Raw genomic sequence first — 15,655 nt, forward strand, 5'->3', positions numbered from 1 at the left:
TTCTTACGAAAGAAAACATCGACATTGCTTGTTTAAATGAAGTCAAGAAATGGCAAAAACGTTTCGTACATGAGAAATATTTCATTGTAACAGAAGCAAAAGCAAGCAATTTTCATGGGTCTGTTATCATTGCAAAGAAGGGCATAAATGTCAAAGAGGTCAGACCAATCATATCAAGAAAAAACAAAAACGGACAAGCATTAGAAGTAATCGGTGTAAACTTGGAAACGCCAGTCATTGGAAATTTATGGATAATCAACGTTTACAATTCACCCAATCAAGACCTAAATACTGCCGAAATATTTGACAACAACTCCCGCAACGTATTCATATGTGGAGATTTCAATTCTCCTCATCAAGAGCTCAATTGTACATACAACACCGAAAACGGCGAAAAACTGCTGGAAATAATTGATGAAGGAAACTTCAAACTACTGAACAACGGCTATCCAACGTATCAATCTAATCAACACAAGAGCCAGAGCATGCTTGATCTACATTTCTGTAGTCTTTCAGTCCTTACGCATTTTGACAATTTTCAAGTATTAGAAGATTTCGGCAGCGACCACTCAGCGACACTTACCTCATTGAAATTGAAACTTCAAGTAGAATTCGATCTAAAATCAAAAGTTGATTTCAAGAAGTTCAGAAAACAAGCGAAAATCAACTACAAAAATTCCTGCTTGTACCCACCAAAATATCCAAACAAAGACAATCTGAATGAAACGAGCCATAAAATAATCGAGATTATTCATAAATCAATTGATCAGTCCTATGTAAATAAAACGAAACTTCAATTTAGTCCAGAGGTAATCAAACTAATCCAGCGAAAGAAAAAGATAAGGAGGCAACTAAAACGTGCAACAGATGACACTTTCTATCGTTTGAGAAAAGAAATCAATTTCTTGCAAAGAGAAATCAGAAGAGCATTCAAACGTTCCATTGAAAGACAAAACAGAAAATTAATTGAAACAGCGAAACAAGGAGGAATTAAGGGGTTCTGGAAAGCAATCAAAACCATCACCAGCGATAAACAACAGTCAAGCGGATCACATTCACAAATAACGTTTAAAAACAAAATTGCCGTAACTGACCTTGAAAAGTGTGAATTGTTCAAAAGCCTACTGAGTGAGACAAGGATAGAACACCAATACGAAAACGAAGATTTACAAAAGTACTTTCTCGAGACAGAACAAAGCATAAAACATCTATCAGAAACCGATCCAAAAGAAATAACTGCAGACATCTTCTTAAAAGTTGAAGATTTCAATGAAATTTTGAAAAATACAAGTAAATCATGCCCCGGGTCAGACAAAATAAGCTATCAGCTACTAAAGGCGCTACCAAAAAGCATTAAAGCTTTCATGTGCATAATTATTTCCAGCTCAATTAACAATTCTTACGTGCCATGCCCTTGGAAAGATTCACAAGTAACAATGATTCCAAAACCTCAAAAAGACAAAACGAAAGCAGAAAATTACAGACCAATTAGCATTACCAATTGTATCGCAAAGGTCTGTGAAACTGTTGTTAAAAATCTCATCGTAGACCACTGTGAAGCAAACAAAGTCTTTGGTCCACATCAAAGTGCATACAGAGCAAACAGATGCACAACCGATAATCTCCTTGTTTTGACTCAGCATGTAAGTGAAGCATACCAATGGTCAGAAATGGTGGGACTTGTCTGTCTTGATGTTGAAAAGGCTTTTGATGCGGTCTGGAGATTAGGTTTGATTGACAAATTGACTAAAATCGGAATACAGACAAAAATCATCAAATGGGTGAATTCCTTCCTCTCACAAAGAAATGTTTACGTGAAAATTAAGAATATGAGAAGCGAGAAGTTCTCACCAACAGCCGGGGTCCCCCAGGGTAGCGTTGTGGCGCCCATATTGTTCCTAATTTATGTCTCTAACACTCCAGAAACTCCAGCAGAAATTTCTCAGTTTGCAGATGACTTTGCAATGTTTTACAGGTCAAAGTCCAGTCAGTTAATACAAAGCAAACTCCAAGCCTCACTCAACACTCTCATAAAGTGGTGTGATAAGTTGAAAATCAAAATAAACCCGGCCAAAACAAAATACATGCTATTCAAAAACCCTTCGAAAAGACAAACAAATCTCAGTTTAAACATCAACGGAAAACAAATTGAGGAAGCGAAAACCATAAAATTCTTAGGAATAACCATGACACCACACCTAAACTGGAATGAACATTGTAAAGACATCATAAGCAGAGCAAACAAGCGAATATTCCAACTGCAGCGTCTAAGCAATCTCAATGTTGAGCAGGAGAGTTTACTTCTGCTATACAAGTCCTGGATCCGGCCCTTATTTCTATTTGCAAACGCTTGCTAGCTCAACCAATCGCAAACGGTCATATCAATCATGCGAAAAGCGCAAAACAGAGCACTAAGAATATGTTTAAGGAAACCCCGATGGTACAGCGTGCAAAAGTTACATGAAGAATCGAACTCACCCACTATAAGAAACATTCAGATACGGTTGGCGAAAGAATACATCAATCGCGCACAAAAGAACAAAATTGAAGCAATTATACGGCTTATAGAAAAGAAAAGGCAATGTCCAAAGAACAACTGCAAAAGCACGTTAGACTTTCTGATTTATTAGGCTTTTTGACAATCCAACCGCTTCTTCATATTTACTGATTTAAAAATCAGTGATCACCGACTAAGACCCAAAGGATCCTTCGAGTCAAAGTCAGGATCTAATCTAGGGTCAGGAAGCTTCTTCGATCCTTTTGAATCAGAATCAGAAGTTGCCCGCCGTTTCCTAGGCTTTAAAATGCGCTTCTGTCGCTTCCAAGCTCTATAAGCCTCCGAAAGTCCATCAGGTAACAGCCCCTCAAACAGAGGAAGCTTCTTTCGGGCAATCTGCCGGGAATCCCTGTTTCCGTCGCCGAAGCTTTCGAGAGGAATCACCCGAATCATGCCGCGAGGAAACTTCTCCTCTGGAGGAGGACTCTCGGGAGTAGTGCGTACAGACATTTTGTTACTCCCCTCAAGCCTGAATGCTCAGTATTTGTTAAAAAATACGATACAATTCGAAACCGGCAAACTTTGCACCAATGATTCTAAAGTATCTCAATTATGTATAACGAATTCAATTCAAAAATCGAGAGAAACTCATCAGCCACGGTAAATGAACCGAACCATAAAGACAATTCTCAAGCAGAGACGTGTGTATATTGGCGCAACACATAAGTATACTAAAAGAAAAACAAAGCGGGAGTTCGATCCCCCAATGCGCCGCAGCTGTCTCGAGCAACAAACAAAGCTGATTAATTCTCTAGTTTTAGTTTAATTTAATCTTTTTTTTCTGTCCTCTTTTACCTACTTATTCTTTCTTTTTTCCCGATCCCTGACAAAACTTACCTTTATGCCTAACAATGTTCAATAACAACTGCAAACACGGCTAGCCAGAAGTAATCAACGACAAGTAATCGCAATCAGGAAAAGCCAGTAAAAACCCTCCACGGTGTTTAAAATGGCTTCGTACCCCAGTAACAGTGTACAGTTTAGAACCAATGTCCCAAATTCAAACTCAAACTCAAAACTCTTCAAGCTGCTGCTGTAATAAACTTGATTGTTAATGGTTGTACATGAATTTCCTTTCCTTTCTGCATGTAAGGCTTTGTTACAATTTTCCCCGAAATTGTTTACTTGCAGATTATACAGGTAAACTACCTGGATTTTTTGTGATTCTATTCCATAAATTTAAGCAAAATATTTTATCAGGAAAAACTAAGTTTGAATATAATAACTCGTAGCTTGTCTTTTCAGACAGGAAAGAGGATTCCATGAAGCTTCCCTATGACTTTATTCAAGCTGGAAAAAAGTGAACAAAAATTTTAAATTTTTATCACTAAAAAAACTTTACAACACTTTAAAATTTCTTAAAAAGCTCTGGGACTTGGACCGGAATTTACTGTTCAAAATATATGAAGGTACTGGTGAATTATAGTACATAACATTTTTTAAGTTTGTTGAATAAACTGAAAACATTTCTTAATGCACCCTGCAAAAACACCTAAACCCTTAACAGCAAAGTCGGTGAGTGCCAAGCTTTCACTGCTCTAATGGAAATTATTCAGCATACTGAAGTCGCTCTGACTAGAAAATTTGGACAATACTTATTATAATCAATCGATAGAAACGTGCATCAAATCTTCATGTATTTGGTTTTGCCATTAATGTGTTTGAGTGCTGACCCAAAATGTTGTGGTCTCAGAGAAATAGAGAGCACATCACGCAGGAATATTTGTTCCCAGGACAGATATTTTTCTGCTATTGGTTATATTTTTCCTATGGTTGCAATCATCGTTTTGAATCATTTAGAGAAAAATAAAGTGAATGATGCGTAATATAAAGCTCACATAAACCGTGAACAGAACTGATGATGTTACTGATGCCAAGATTTGTAAAACAAAATATGCAAAAATCATTAAAACCAAAAAGTGGTCTGAATACTGAAGTCAGTCTTATTGAATTAGTTGGACAATACTTAATATAATCAATCAAAAGAAACGCGCATAAAATCTTCATCTAATAGGTTTTAGCTTTAATGGCAATACTGTGTTTTTGAGTAGTGGCACAAAATGTTGTGATTTCAGAAGAAATAGGCAGAACAAGACGCAGGAAATCGTATTGCCAGGTCAGAGGTTTTTCCACTGTATTACGTTTTGCTATTGGAAAATTGGTTTTCCGAAAGTTGCAAACATCATTTTTCTCCTCAACTTTACCTAAACACTGTACATTATTGTGGCATCTAGTAGCCTTTTATGAGCTGATACCTTAATTGAAATACCATCAGGCTTTTCGCCGATAACTCAAACACCAAACTATACACAACGATTTAAAAATAACCGCTATCCGAACGTCCTCTCCAATAACTTGAATAGATTAAACGTACATGTTGTGTCAAGCCATTAAGCCACTCAAATTTTGCAGCTTAGGACTATAATAACATGTATGGATTCACCAGCATGAGCGCTGCAAAGCACAAATTCTCTGAGCCTTATCTACTTTTTTGGGTTAATTTAGATCATTTAGCGGAAAACAAAGTATATGATGCATAATGTAACACTCACATATAACGTGAAGAGAACTGAAGCTATAATTTTCAAACAAAAGATGCAAAATTATATTTAAAATTCATCAAATCTTCGTATATTAGTTTTTAGCTTTAATCGCAAAACTAAGTGTTTGTGTGTAGTGAAAAAAACTGTTAGGATCTTAGGAGAAATATAGAGAACATGACGTATTAATTCTTGTTCTCAGGACATATACTTTCGGCTGTGTTTTGTTTTGCTATGGGAAAATTTGTTTTACGATTGTAGCAAACATCTTTTTTCTGCTCAATTTTACCCAAACTCTTCACATAGTGGCATCTAGTAGCTTTATGTGAGCTGATACATTAATTGATATTTCCTTAGTCTTTTCACTGATAACTCAAACACCAAAATTTACATAAGTTCTCGGGAGATTTGAATTTAACAGCAATCCGAAACGTCCTCTACAATAACATGAATAGATGACACTTACAGGCTGTGTCAGCCCACCAACCAGCTCAAATTTTCTAGGCTTTGACTATTATAACTTTTATGGATTCACCAGCATGAGCACTGCAAAGCACACATTTTCTGAGCCTTATCTACATTTTTTTTGTAACTTAGATCATTTAGCGGAAAACAAAGTAAATGATGACTAATGTAACACTTGCATATAACGTGCAGAGAACTGAATCCATGATTTGTCAAACAAAATTTGCAAAATCTAATAAAACAGAGAAACTATCTGAACACTGAAGTCAGTCTGTCTACAAAATTTGGACAATACTTATTAAAATCAATCGAAAGAAACGCGCATCAAATCTTCATCTATTACGTTTTAGCTTCATTCATGGCACTGAGTGTTTGTGGGTAGTGGACAAAACTGTTGGGATCTCAGAAGAAATAGAGAGGACATGACGCATTCGAACTTGTTCTAAGGACAGATAGTTTTCGCTGTATTATGATTTGCTATTGGAAAATTGGTTTTAAGATGGTAGAAAATATCGTTTTTCTTCTTAGTTTTACCCATACCCTGCACATAGTGACATCTAGTTATCTAAAAGCCTTATGCGAGCTTATACATTAATTGAAATATCATTAGTCTTTTCACCGATAACTCAAACACCAAATATTACAAAAGCTCCCGCGAGATTTGAATTTAACAGCAATCTGAAACGTCCTCTACAACGACTTCAATATATGACTTGTACAGGCTGTGTCAGCACATTAAACAACTGAAATTTTCTAGATTTGGACTATTATATTATGTATGGATTCACAAACATGAGCACTGCAAAGCACAAATTTTCTGAGCCTTTTTTCATTTTTGGTGTAATTTGGACGAATTAGCCGAAAACAAAGTATATGATGCATAATCTAACAATCATATATAACGTACCAAGAACTGATCACGTAACTGATACCATGATTTGTCAAACAATAATTGCAAAATCTAATAAAACAGAGAAATCGTCTGAACACTGAAGCCAGTCTGTCTATAAAATTGGACAATACTTATTAAAATCAATCGAAAGAAACGCGCATCAAATCTTCATCTATTACGTTTTAGCTTCATTCATGATACTGAGCGTTTGTGGGTAGTGGACAAAACTTTTGGGATCTCAGAAGAAAAAAAGAGGACATGACGCATTCGAACTTGTTCTAAGGACAGATAGTTTTCGCTGTATTATGATTTGCTATTGGAAAGTTGGTTTTAAGATGGTAGAAAATATCGTTTTTCTTCTTAGTTTTACCCATACCCTGCACATAGTGACATCTAGTAATCTAAAAGCCTTATGCGGGCTTATACATTAATTGAAATATCATTAGTCTTTTCACCGATAACTCAAACACCAAATATTACAAAAGCTCCCGCGAGATTTGAATGTAACAGCAATCTGAAACGTCCTCTACAACAACTTCAATATATGACACGTACAGGCTGTGTCAGCACATTAAACAGCTGAAATTTTCCAGATTTGGACTATTATAACATGTATGGATTCACAAACGTGAGCACTGCAAAGCTCAAATATTCTGAGCCTTTTTTCATTTTTGTTGTAATGTGGACGATTTAGCCGAAAACAAAGTATATGATGCATAATCTAACAATAATATATAAAGTACCAAAAACTGATCACGTAACTGATACCATGATTTGTCAAACAAAAATTGCAAAATCTAATAGAACAGAGAAATCGTCTGAACACTGAAGCCAGTCTGTCTACAAAGTTGGACAATACTTATTAAAATCAATCGAAAGAAACGCGCATCAAATCTTCATCTATTACGTTTTAGCTTCATTCATGATACTGAGCGTTTGTGGGTAGTGGACAAAACTGTTGGGATCTCAGAAGAAATAAAGAGGACATGACGCATTCGAACTTGTTCTAAGGACAGATAGTTTTCGCTGTATTATGATTTGCTATTGGAAAATTGGTTTTAAGATGGTAGAAAATATCGTTTTTCTTCTTAGTTTTACCCATACCCTGCACATAGTGACATCTAGTTATCTAAAAACCTCTAGTCTTTTCACCGATAACTCAAACATCAAACATTACAGAAGCTCTCACGAGATTTAAATGTAACAGCAATCCGAAACGTCCCCTACAATAACTTGAATAGATGAAACCTACAGAGTGTGTCATCGCATTAACCAGCTCAGATTTTATAGGTTTGGACTATTATAACATGTATGGATTCACCAGCATGAGCATTGCAAAGCACAAATTTTCTGAGCCTTATATACATTTTTAGGGTAATTTAAATCATTTAGCGGGAAGCAAAGAATATGATGCATAATGTAACAGTCACAAATAACATGCAGAGACCTGATGATGTGACTTTTTTGGCAATTTTTCAAACAAAAGATGCAAAATATATAAACACAAAGAAATTTTATGAAAACTGAATTTAGTCTGACTAAAAATGCTGGACAACACTGATTTTAATCAATCGAAAGAAAAGTACATCAAATCTTCATCTATTAGGTTTTAGCATTAACCACAAAACTGAGTGTTTTTGGGCAGCGGCACAACCTGTTGTGATCTCAGAGGAAAAATAGAGAACATAACGCATTAGTTCTTGTTCCCAGGAGATATTTTTCTGCTGTATTATCTACAAAATTTTACTCCTATTATTCACCGCTTACTCAATTATCTACGCCGATTACTCAAAAACCAAACAATACATATTCTCTGGTGAAATTTGAACGTAATAGCTATCCGCAACCTCCTATGATGTAACTGGAATAGATAAAACCTACAGATTGTGCTGAGCCCAAACTACAGGAGCCTAATGGAAAATTGACTAATAGAAAATTGGTTTAACGATGATAGCATACATCGTTTTTCTCCTCAAATTTACATAAACCATTCACTAAGTGGCATCTAGTTGCATTATATGAGCTGATACATTAATTGAAATATCATCAGGATTTTCTCGGAATTGAGATTAAAAATTAACCGCAACCCGAAACGTTCTCTATATCAGCTTGAATAGATGAAGCGTACAGTTTATGTAGAGCCATTGAGCAACTCAAATTGTGTAGTTTTGGATTTTTATAACATGTATGGATTCACGAGTATGAGCACTGCAAGGCACAAAATTTTCTGCGCCTTTTCTCCCTTTTTGAGTAATTTGGATTATTTAGAGAAAAACAGTGTATGCTACCTAATCTAACAATCAAATAAAACGTGCAGAGATCCGATCATGTGGCTGAAGCCATGATTTGTCAAACAAAATATTCAAAATCTATTAAAACATAGAATTTGCATGAATACTGAAGTCAGTCTGACTAGAAAAGTCGGACAGTACTTATTCTAATCAACCGAAAGAAATGTGCATGAAATCTTCATCTAAAGGGTTTTAGCATTAATAGCGATGCTGTGGGTTTTTGTGTAGTGCAACAGTTGATATCTCAGAAGAAATAAAGAACGTGACGCATTATTTCTTGTTCTCAAATAACATATTTTCCACTGTATTATATTTTGCCGTTGGAAAAGTTTTTTCCTCAAATTTTGCTCAACCCTTCAGAATGTTGCATCTAGGAGCCCTATATAAGCTGATATTTTACTTGAATCATCATAGGGTTTTTTGACGATAACTCAAACACCAAACTTTACATAATCTCCTGAGAGAATTTAACGTAACAACCATCCGAAACGACCGCTGAAATAACTTTAATAGATGAAACCTACAAGTTGGACCATGTCTTTTAAAAACTCAAATCTTGTTGGCTTGAACTATCAAAACGTGCATGAACTTCCCAGTATGAGCACCGCAAGTCAAAATTTTTGTGAGCCTTATCGTAATTTTTGTTGTAATTTGGATCATATAATTAAAAAAAAAACAAATTATATGAAGCGTATTAAAGGGATCATATATAAGGATCACATAAAATAATCACATATCACTAAAAAGTATCCGTTTTTACTGGTAATCACAAAAGTATCTGTTTGTGAATAGGTGCCAAAAATTTTGCGGTCTCAGAAAAAAAGAGATCATGACGCTGTGATATTTTTTAAGGACAGTCTTTCACTGTATTATTCTTTGCTATGGGAAAATTTGTTTACCACTGGTAGCAGGCAATGACAATTTCCCAAATTCATGTGAACAACGAACAACTCGCCATCTAAAGGCCTTATTTGGGCGATATTTTAATTGCATTATCTTCAGGCTTTCAGTCGATAAGTCAAACGTCAATTATCACAATATAATTTTTTGTGAGATTTGAAAGTTACTGCAGTCCGAAAAGTCTTTTTCCAATCCTTGGATAGGAAACACCTGAAAGTTTGGCCAGTTTCTGTATGAGATCAGATGGCAATAACTTTGACTATTAAAGCATGTATGGATGCGCTAGAATGAGCTCTGCAAAGCCGAAAGTTTTGTGAACCTTATCTTCATTTGGGTGGAATCTGAAGAATTTAGAGGAAAAATTATGTATATGATGCTTAATTTAAACTTAATGCCAAATATGGCATGCAGAGAACGCAGGATGTGAGTGAAACCTTGATGGACGAAAAAGAAGCTCTGCAACTTGAAAAAAAACTTACAAATATTCTGCAAACAGAAATCAGTCTAACTAAAATACTTCAGAGAGAGAAAGAGAAAAACTAACTGATGTCTAGAGTTGCTAGCTAATAGTTAGTTTTACATTCTGATTCTTCTACTTTGTTTTTTGTGTTTTACTGCCTTGTCGATTAATCTCGTTAGTGAAATTTCAAAAGTTTTTTGTTCCGACCGAACCTGGTGGGGGAGAAAATATGCTCAAATGGGCTTTTATTCAGTCACCGATCGATCCTCATTGTACAGAGTTGCGAATGGTATCATTAGATAGCATGTACAGCGTAGAAAACTTCCGTTTTTTGCACAATTTTTCATCGTTCTCGTTTTGGCTAATTTCATTTGTTTTTGTTCAAATTTGCTGTACTTTTGCTCAATTTATTGTTAATTTTGCGTAAGAATATGTTAAAATTTTTTACAATAGCGTTATTGGTTTGATTTTTAAAGACAAAGGAGAATATTGGTGAACTGTTTCATCCGAATTTCGTCTAAACTTTTGGCTCAGTTTGTCAAACATTCAGCCGTTTTCACCAAAAATGCGTACGAGCAATGCTTTCATAGCAGAGTTTTTTTAACAGAATGAGCAGGATGTACAAATCTAGAAACTACAATATTCTTGAACGCCAAAGCGGGCTAGTTGTTCCTCCCCTAACAATTAGAATGTTCTGGAAATAACAATATGTCAATTTTAGCTCGATATTTATCCGAAACACCGTACATTGTTTTGATATAATGACTTTATTTGTCAATTTAAAATTTCACTAACACTTGGAGCCATTACTCTTTTTGAAGGATCTGCTGCAATATCAGGGCTAATTTCAGACCTTTCGTGGATTTTTAAAATGAACAAAATTGTCCGAAACAAATAAGGTGTTCTTTTTCTTGAATATTTCTGGTGTTTTTGTTAATTTTATTTTAACCCGGTTGTTTTTAGAGAGGAAAGATTTCCGATAATTGCTCAGTTATTGACAGATCCCATCGCCGCAAAAATGCGGCCTAATAAAGGCACTATATATTCATTTATTAAAGCTCATGGTTTTTATGGCTTCGATCCTGTGTTTGTGTAAAACTATTGCATTTGAGTTCTTCATTTGCTGTTATTTTAGATTTCTAGGATTTAGTCTCACTATCAAAAGGTCCAATTGGAGTCCTAATTAGCTAGAGGTAAATTTGTATGGTAATTTGTATAAAAATTTCTTGTCTTTAATGAAATAGGTTTCCAAAAAAACAAAGATTTTTGAGCTTTTGCTGCATTATTACCTACCTTCTTTGTCTATCAAATTATAGCGTTTTTTCAATTGAGTGCTCAAATTATCTTTTTAATTTAAAAACAATTCCGTTCTGGCGTTTTATGTTTAAGGAAACCGTTTTTCGGATTTGTGTTTCACAGTTTTTGTTTTAGACTGTCGATTTATCCCCGCTTTTGAGTTTCATCTTTTCTCTTGTCACCTTACTATATTAATTACTGGTCGCATATCACAGTATTGGCTCCTAAGGTGTTCAATTGAAAACAAATATAGCTCTTCATGCATAATTTATAAATTTGGTTTTTTAACGTTTTTGACTTTATTTAATCTTATATTCATTTTGTAGTCGTAGATAGATGATTACAGATCTCAATGGTTTCCTGTGTAGGTGCAAAAATAGATTCAAAATTTTCATGTCTTTGAGGATATTTGTTTTGCCAAAAGAGAAGCAGGTTTACAGGACTTTCCCGCCTTTGATTTTTCTGTCAACTTTTAGATAAGTCTCATTACTGACAAGCAAAAACTTTTTTTCTGCTGAAATAAAATTTAAACTATACTTTAAACAGCATTTTTTTTAGTTAATGGTGTTTTTCTTGCTTTGGTTCGAATATCATACAAAAACAAATTGTGATTTTGCAACACTTGCTGATAATTGTTTTTTTAAATTTGCGTTAGACGCCGACCACTATTAATATGTACATTTTGATTAGCTAAAAGTTGATTATTTTGATTGCTTGTCACAGATTTTGAAAAGCGTTCTTTTCTATTTTTGTCAGCCGTTTTGTATTAGCCATAAGACATATTCTGATAACAGAACTACTCAATGGTTTACTGTGGAGTTGTAAGTTGATTTTTCATGACTTCAATCAATTGTTTCTCAAAACAGAACGTACTTCTTACTATCGTTTTTGTTCCTTTTATTGTCAACTGGCTACCCAAACTTATTTAAGACAAGTCCTGGATCTTTAGAGAACTGCAAGTCAAATTGATTAATTAGGGTTTCATGTGATTCTGTTTCGACTTTTTAATTTACTTTTAAGAAAAAAGACATTGAGTTTTGGTGGTAAATAAATTTTGTTTTTCATTTGGTTTTGCTGTTTGTCTGGTCTCGTTAATCGTATATCTCATCGACCATCTAATGCGGCTTTATTTACTGCATATGATGTTTTAAGTTAAAAGCGACTTATTAATTCATACAAAAATTACTTTCAGAAAATTGTAAGTTTTGAAAGTTTTTGGATTATACTTAGGTTGACAAAGAGGATGAGCGGTTTGTGAACATTATGTGCGAACGCGCATTACCCAGCCTACTTGCCTGATGAACATTAATGAATCTAACTAATTAGTTTTAACGTGTACTTCATTGTTTTTAGCATTTGCAATATTTTTATCATAAAATTATCACTCCGTAAATTGAAATTCTCTACGCTTAAACGGCTCTCATTTGATACCGCTCACTATTTTATACAATGAATAAATAAATCGGTCGCCACTAGCTGTGGGTGGCAAGAGTTTTTCTAAAGGACAGTTAGGGATAGTTTTCAGAGGTGCATTGTTCTGAAACTTCATTTTCAGTCCCCTATAAAAAAACACACGAGAAACGGTTTCAGCGCTTCATGGTGACGTTTACTAGACCGTAGTCACTATTGCTACTAACGGCAATTGATATCGAACTTTCGTGAACAAAAGCAATGCAAGGCAAAACTAGGGGCAAAACTAAAACAATTTTGCGTATTTTTTAGGCGACAATTAAATATATCCCTAGTTGAGAGGTCGACTTGTGAAGAGAACGTGGTCGACCAATATCGACTAATGAAAAGCCGTGGTCGACCGATAATGGATATGAGCAGACTTTAGGACGACTTTAAAGGTAAGGGTTGTCCTTAGGGCGACCGATATAGTAAAGCAAAGTTTTTTAACCGATTGTTGAAGCAACAGTATTTTATGATAAGTACAATAAAAAATATGTTAACCGAACAATCGATAGGGACAACGAAGGAGCCATTTGGTTCTTCATTGTCGTTGCCCCTAGAGATACCAAGTTCGTGGTTTATTTATAAATGAAATCTTAGATCCTAGAAAATCAAATTAAAACAAATATTTGTTGTCTGGTATGAAAGTTTTAGCAGGCATTTTGAGAATCAAGGCGACGCTCGATTTAGAGCGCAAAATTATTTTTGATTGGTAGCAAGTTTGCGCATTTTAAACAGTTGTATGCCTTTCTGAGCGTGTTTTCCAGTGACTTTTCCTTAGTGCGTGTTCTACTGTATTGAGAGGGTAATATTCCCCGTGCGCCGCAACGAGTATTATAGGCAGGAATCATAGTTGAGCTTTCAGTGAGGAATTTCAAGGGCGATTCGAATAATTCGTTTGAAAAAGATAGCTCTAATTATCCTTCTATGGCAGCTTTCGAGACGCTGTAAATCTGTTTTGCTAGCACTTCCATATATACGAAGACCATAAGTTATGATTGATTTTAAATGATAAACGTTAACATGAGTTCAATGGTGAAAAGGTTCCTCACTCGGTATAAATTGCCACAAATTTTGTTCAATTTCTTCGTTATCTACGCTATGTATTCTTTGTACTTCAGTTTTGGGTCTAGATAAACTCCAAGGTATTTGCATTTGCTATTTCTTGCTCCTATAATTTTAATGTACCCTCTGACTTGCAACTCTTACCGAAATGCATCAGTACGCACTTTGAGTCATCAATACACACACAAAGTGATCAATTCTTGATTGATAACGTCAAATTCTTTCCGTGCGCTCACTAGTGTGGTATCGTCAGCAAAAAGATTAACTCTGTTTTGCTTAATTTGATTTGGTAGGGCGTTTATATAAACGAGAAACAAAAACGGACCCAAGATTGAGCCCTGAGGAACACCAGTTTCAATTGCTAATGTTCCAGTACTTTTTCCTCGACGACAGACATATTGAACTCTGTTGGACATACAGTTTATCAATATTTCTGGAATTCGCCCACAGAATCCATATCTCTCTAGTTTTTCCAAGAGAATTTTGTGATCCAGTGCATCAAAAACTTTTGAAAGATCCAGAAAAATTGCATGCTCTTGTTGTTTACGCTCGATACTTTCTCTGATGTAATCAGTTATTTTTCCTATAGTGTGTGCACAGAAGCGGTGAGAAAGGAATCCGAACAGTTGTTGGGTGAACAGGTTTTTAGTCACAAAAAACTTAGACATATTGGTCATGGTCGACTTTATGTCAATGATATTGGTCATGATCGACCCTAGGTCGACGGCATTGGTCAAGGTTGATTTTAGATTGACCGATATTGGTCCGGGTCGACTTTGGATTGGCCTATAACTCAGGTTGAGGTCCAGACCCAAATTTTCGTCTGATCAGACTTTCCAGACCGAAATTATTTCTGATCAGACTTTCCAGACGGCAATTCACGCTGATCAGACTTTCCAGACCCAAGTTAACTCTGATCAGACTTTCCAGACACAAAAAGTCTCTGATCAGATTTTTCAGACCGAAGGTGTTCTGATCAGACCATCTTCAGACCATGGTGCAGACTCAAATTCAGTCTATAGCCCAGACCTTAATCAGACTATGATCAGACTCAAGTGCGTGCGCTCGATGAGGTTATGATCAGACCCAGTTGCGCTCGAAGCATTCATGGTCAGACCCAGTTGCGCTTGCAGCCATTTATGATCAGACTGCAGAGCGCTCGAAACCGTTTCTGATCAGACTCAAGTGCGCTCGAAATAGTCTGATCAGAGAAAGATTTTACTATTGAAAAAATCTCCTAATTGTGCTATAATAAATTCATTTCATAAAAACTTATGTTTGCAGTATTTACTTCATCTAAGGAAAAAATCAAATAAAAAAGCATTGCTAAAGAAAACAAAACCCAACTGTTGAGAACAAATTTCTATCTAGTGTACCGTTTAGTGTTTGTTTCTGACTCAATGAATGAGTTTAGATAGCTTTTCATAAGAAATATCGTGGTCAAAATTTCCTCTGAAGGGGACCGGCCTTTACTATAAGCTGGACTCCTTTTTTGATCAGAGCTATCGGACTTTAGATGTGTTCTTGATCAGAACGTTGCTTTATGGCTGCCTCTTGGCAGAGCCAACAACTCTCAGTAGTAAAAAAAAACAAAAAAAATGAAAAAAATAATGCGCTCGAAATGGTCCCTGATCAGACCCAATTGCGTTCGAAAACATTTCTGATCAGAACCAAGTGCGCTCGAAGAGGTTATGATCAGACCCAATTGCGCTCGAACTTGCCTCTGATCAGACAAAA

General features: G+C 35.5%; 1 protein-coding gene across 1 annotated transcript in view; it reads right to left on the reverse strand.

Moving 5' to 3' along the window:
• The window catches only part of LOC142349781 (uncharacterized), a 191,928-nt gene that overhangs the window by 116,716 nt on the left and 59,557 nt on the right, over positions 1-15,655 (reverse strand). The window lies entirely within an intron of this gene.

The sequence above is a fragment of the Convolutriloba macropyga genome, chromosome 1 (assembly GCF_964194025.1).
Source record: "Convolutriloba macropyga chromosome 1, txConMacr16.3, whole genome shotgun sequence".
NCBI classification, from domain to species: Eukaryota; Metazoa; Xenacoelomorpha; order Acoela; family Convolutidae; genus Convolutriloba; species Convolutriloba macropyga.